This window comes from Alnus glutinosa, chromosome 5 (genome assembly GCF_958979055.1).
Source record: "Alnus glutinosa chromosome 5, dhAlnGlut1.1, whole genome shotgun sequence".
Lineage (NCBI taxonomy): Eukaryota > Viridiplantae > Streptophyta > Magnoliopsida > Fagales > Betulaceae > Alnus > Alnus glutinosa.
In genome coordinates, this window is record NC_084890.1 from 9891472 (window position 1) to 9897230 (window position 5759).

At 34.9% G+C, this 5759-nt stretch overlaps 1 long non-coding RNA gene across 1 annotated transcript; it reads right to left on the reverse strand.

Annotated features, from left to right (window-relative positions):
* Positions 1-1350: 1350 nt before the first annotated feature.
* LOC133869858 (uncharacterized) lies at positions 1351-5497 on the reverse strand. Its single transcript, XR_009900564.1, has 2 exons — positions 5167-5497; positions 1351-1641 (listed from the first exon to the last, which is right to left on the reverse strand). It is a non-coding gene; the product is annotated as an uncharacterized LOC133869858 (long non-coding RNA).
* Positions 5498-5759: the final 262 nt, after the last annotated feature.

Here is a 5759-nt window from a genome sequence, read left to right on the forward strand (position 1 = left end):
TTTTTATTTTTATTTTTTTTTAAATAAAACTGTGTACTCGAGTTTGAACAAGACATGCTTTTGTTCGAAAGGCATTGAACTAGCATCATTAAATACGTGTCAAGTCAGCACCATGTCTCACCGCATAATTGTTGACACGTGGAGATGCTTCTCTGCTCAAACGATTTGTTCTTCCATTCAAATGCGATATACTCAACATTAAAATGCTCATCCCATAAGTCATTTTGGCACGTGACAAAATCATGACCATTGATATCTGCTACCATTCGATCGCGAGCTGACACGTGGAGATTCTGCGATGTTAGAACAACACGTTCTTCCGTTCGAACACGATCAACCAGATATGATATTGGCCATTCATTTTTCCACACTTGCATTTGGTTGCCATGCGACACTGTGTTTCGTTCGAACGGGATCACCTTCCATTTGAACGAGACATTCTATTCCTCCAAAAGTTTTCTAAGTTTTGAATCTAAGTTCCAACTTTAATTGATTTAACACATTAGATCTAACCATGCTTCATTTCAACATGACCAAGACATATCATTTATTATTACTCTATCATCCTTAATTAGTATTTTATTATTATTTATATCCTCTAATTTACTCGGGTGTTACACGTCCAAAGAGTGTTGTTTGAATGCTCTTTGACATCCTTTTGTCTATCAAAATAGGTATTAACTAGTTGTTTAGTGTTGAAGCTTCTGTTTCTAATAGATGGTTGGTGAGGGGTTGGGATCTTTCAAACAATGTATTTGCGTGATCATCTCTCTCCTTTGCTTAGCGGGGGTTCTTGCTCCCTTTGTCTAAAAAAAAAGGGGCTTTTTGAGCCGTTTTAACAAAACGATTCAAAATGAAGCCGTTTTCTCAAACGACTCTAATTCGAACCGTTTTTAAAACAACTTCATATTGGAGCCGTTTTAACAAATAAAAATGACTCAATTTATAATAACTAACCCTATATATTATATATAACATTAATTAATATATATATAAGTTGTATTTAGGATTGTAATCGAGACGAGGTGAGTTTTAAGATTTTAAGACTAGATCATTTATGAGTTGAGCTTAATTAAATAGTTGATCTTGAACTAGAGCCGATCAGAATAGGATCATAGGATCGATAGAAGATCTGATCTGTGACGAACTTTTATATATATATATATATATATATATATATATATATATATACAAATCATTTGCTTAAACATCAATCTCTAAAAATGCAAATGGATCATCACAGTGGCACGACGATGTGTCGTAAAGCCAACATATAGTACATACCCTATAATATGTACCTGGTAAATCAAAATACAACATCTAACTACCATGCAGCGGAAAACATAAACCTAATAGCGGAAATCACATCTTAAACATCTATCATAAAATAATAACAAGAGCCATTTAACATCTATGTGTTTAGATCTTTCCTCAATATAAATACATGACAGAAATGACTTTATACAATAACAAGTGACACAGGCATCACAAGCCATCAACAAAACTTATAAAATAAAAATAGAGGACGCCCATAGTCTCATAATTACGATTATCGCGGCGAGCTTCGGTCATAACATCCCAAACGCACGTCTACAACCCCATCAACTATGACCTGTGTACCTGCAGCCAAAGGGACATCATCTATACGGTTGTGGGGGTTTGCCACATCCGTATAAGTGAAATGATGAGTTCACCGCCTCAGTACAATATACCGAGACCTCAGTAATATTAAATTGAATTTTCGCAAAGAACCAACTTTTTCTTTTTAGTCTCGCGTACATTATAACAACTACCAATTTATAAAATTTTGTTTAAAAAACCCCCATAGCTGATATAGCTAACACCGACTATCAGAAAAACATTTAAAACATACTATGTAGTTGGACCCATACGTAGGAGTTCCATTGGCTTGGAAGCAATCCTGTATACACCCACCTACAATAATACTTTATGTTGGTAGCTTAAATGCACAGAGATCTAACGATATTAATTGTGATATCACCGTGCCTCAGGACATTACAACTTCATGTCTATGGCACATAGTTGTCCATGTGGTTACTAGAGTAAGACTCTGATATCCATGCACTTCCTACTGATGTACCATGACAATCCATCTACCTACTCCCAAGTCACACTGATATCACAACCAATAGCGTATCAACCCAGTACACCAAGCTTAAAACATGCCATCTCGCTCTTTAGTACGAGCTTACTATCATTTTCCGAATATAGTTAACACCGAATCCTAGGGCATTACAACTTCAGGTCAAGGCACATAGTTGTCCATGCGGTTACTAGAGTAAGACTCTGATATCCAATCACTTCTTACTGATGTGCCACGACAATCCATCTACCTACTCCTAGAACAATGTATTACTCATACCGAACCATGACAATACTCTTGTACCTCCAAGCTCAATGTTCTAAAATCATGCAACCAGACGATAGCAGCATACATAAGCTCTTTTGCCATTAAAATTCTTAGGCATACTAATACGTCTAGCATAAAATCCATAATATTCTATATCATGAAAACATTACACAATTTAAACAATGATATGCATGCTCATGATTGTCTTTTCATTCCTTGTGAGGTTTACCCTCCCTTTCATTCTTTTAAGGTTTACCCTCCCTTTCATTCCTTTGAGACTTACCCTCCATTTCATTCTTATGAGGTTTACCCTCCCTTTCATTCTTATGCTCATGCTTGATGCTTTACAATTCAAACTCTATACTCATATTCTTTAAAAATCATGCTTTCTCGATAAACCAATCAATACGTAATTTTTATCATTCAAACTCTATACTCCTATTCTTTGCAAATCATGCTTTCTTCAAATACGATAAATTAATCAACATGTAATGTTATCATTCTACTTTGCATAATTTAAATTTCATCCGCAGCTCCCTTTCAAACACTTTAAATCAATTCTACACATTTCGTTCATACATCATTGATATTATTTGAACATAATTGAAACTACTCAAATCAATCAAAACAGATATACTCAACATACAGTTGGTTCGAATTTATAAAACACATAATTCTAATAAACATAAAAATAATAGTTTTTCAGTGAGTAAAACATCACTTTGGCTGCATTGGACTCACGACTCGAACATTCACTTGGATTCTAGTCACCCGGACACAATATTGGAGAACTAATTGGAGTCTCCAATCATGACATGAGCTTGCAAATACTTATAACGTTAGACTATGCTATGAAATTCATTCTATGACGTTTAGACTACTCGCGTGCTCATACGTTGCGTTATCCGTGTCTAAGTCTAGTTAAGTACCCTAAACTATTATTAAATTAACACATAGGTTTAGGTTCCTTTATTTTATTTATTAACACAAAGATGTATCAACTATTTTATTAGCTTATCAGTTATTGTTGCATTACATTATCATTACTAACCCCCCTTTTATAACTTATTATTTATTTATCAAGTTAGTAATATATAGCTAACTTACATACCTGTATATGTACATGTATATACGTGTGTGGGTGTGTGTGTGTATATATATATACACACATATAAAATGCTCACTCAGCTAAACCTAATCTGAATACGCATAAAAATTGGCTTAGTTGTTCCTTATATATAAGCTATGGCTCCAATGCTATATAATCCTTATGTATTCCATTTGTTATTATACCCCTTTCACCTACACTATTTACTCATTCCCTTAATTTCTTTTTAGTTAAGTATATGTCCTATCAATCGGCTCATAGAACCCACGCTCAACACTTACCTATTTATCATATTGTCTTAGAGTCCTTATACATAAGTTATTCTCATGCCTTACCTAAAATCCAAACCATCTAAAGCTCATAAACGTAACCAAATACATCTATTAGCACACAAAACCACATAACCATACCTACATAACATTTCATTCCTCATTTCAACCACCCTTGCTACTTACACCAAAGGATCACACACACTAACTTCACATTATACACCGACTCTCAATAGCTTCCCACATCAAGAAACCATCCAGCCACTATATATATAACCCCATATCACCCTTTTCACATAGTCATAAATTCACAACCTAATACCATTTCATATGTATATAATCCTCTACTAAACAAAAGTATCCCAAAATGTAATCCAAACATCCAATTGGCCAACTACCGAGTCACCAAAAATCTCCACATTAGAATTCCACCATTGATAACCAATCGTCCATAGCCAACAAAAACTACTAAAATCAACATCAAGAATGCAAACCAACCGACAAAAGCCGTCAAAACCCTCTAAAACTTCACACGGCCATAGCCATCAAGGTTCACCAAGTCAATACCAAAATGCCAACCAATCAACCATAAGCATTAACTTCTATCCTTAACAAATAATCATTAACCATTTATTATTAAAATACCAATCCAAATCAGATTTGCATTCCATTGAAACACCCATCATAATTTCAACAATCATCAAGACAAAAATCCACATCAAAGCCCCCAATCGGGACCTATCAACGTCACCTCTAAAAATCACATCTTCCCACAATCGGTAAGTATCAAAAGCCTAAAACCAACTCCAATATCATTAAAACAATACAATGGAAACTTATTCAAAATCCCACAATCCATTTTAGAACATTGAACACAATCAAGCCTCACAAAACCGAAAATCCTTCAACAAAATAGACCCAAAAATCATAGTCAAAACAACTCTCAAATCTACCACCAAATTTCCAACAATCATTTACTAAATTTCTTTCCAAAACCGAACCTAACCCAACCAACATTCAACAATTAATAATAGAGTATTAACCATAAACTAATACAATCAAAAATCACAATGCTTAGTTCCAATCTCAATTAACATCAACACTAAATTTACCCATTCCAAAACCAACAAAATCAAGACCCATACAATCTTAGAAAAACCCATACCCATTTCGGTTATCACCAAAAACCTGGATAAAAATCAAACCCTAAGAACCCATTCGGTATTAGAACAAATTCAAGGAACCTTACAACAATTTGGAACACCCATTTTCAAAAATCCAAATCTAAAACTTAAGGAAATGTGATTTTTACCTCTCTTGATTCCCATAGCTAAAACCCCATTTCAGCCAATATAATTTTCTAGGTCTACAATCAAGGGGTATAATGAAATTCACAAGAAAAAAAGCTAGGGATTTACCTTACAAAACTCCCATGGTCGGAACCCATGAAATTCACCGAAAAACTAGCTTAGCCTGCCGGAAATCAGCTCCCTCTCAGTTGCTCGGGTTTGATCACACGGTTGGATCTCTCCCTCACGATCTCTACGTGCGTGTGTGATGGAAGAGAAAGGGAGAAAGGAACGGGATGAAGGGAGAAGAAGAGAAGAAGAAGAAGGAGAGGAGGGGGTGTCGGGCGTGCAGGTTGCTGGAGGGGAAGGAAGAAGAAAGAAAAAGAAAGAACAGGAAAAGAAGAGGAAAAATGAAGAGAATGCGTGAGAGATCTAGGAAAAGAGGGAAAAGGAAGACAAAAGGAAGAAAGAGAAAGAGCGGGCCATGTGTCATCACGAGGGTGGTGGGGAGAAGATGCTTATCTTCTCCTAGCCAATTCGATGGCGACACGTGCCAATGTGAAATTACCTTTTTATTTAAATGTATAAACTTCTATAAATTACATTAAGACCCCACTATATTAAAACTCTATCTTTTAATAATTAATATTTGACCCCACATTTATTTTAACTACATCTTTACTAATGCAATTAATTATTTATTTATTGAAACTTATTTTTAT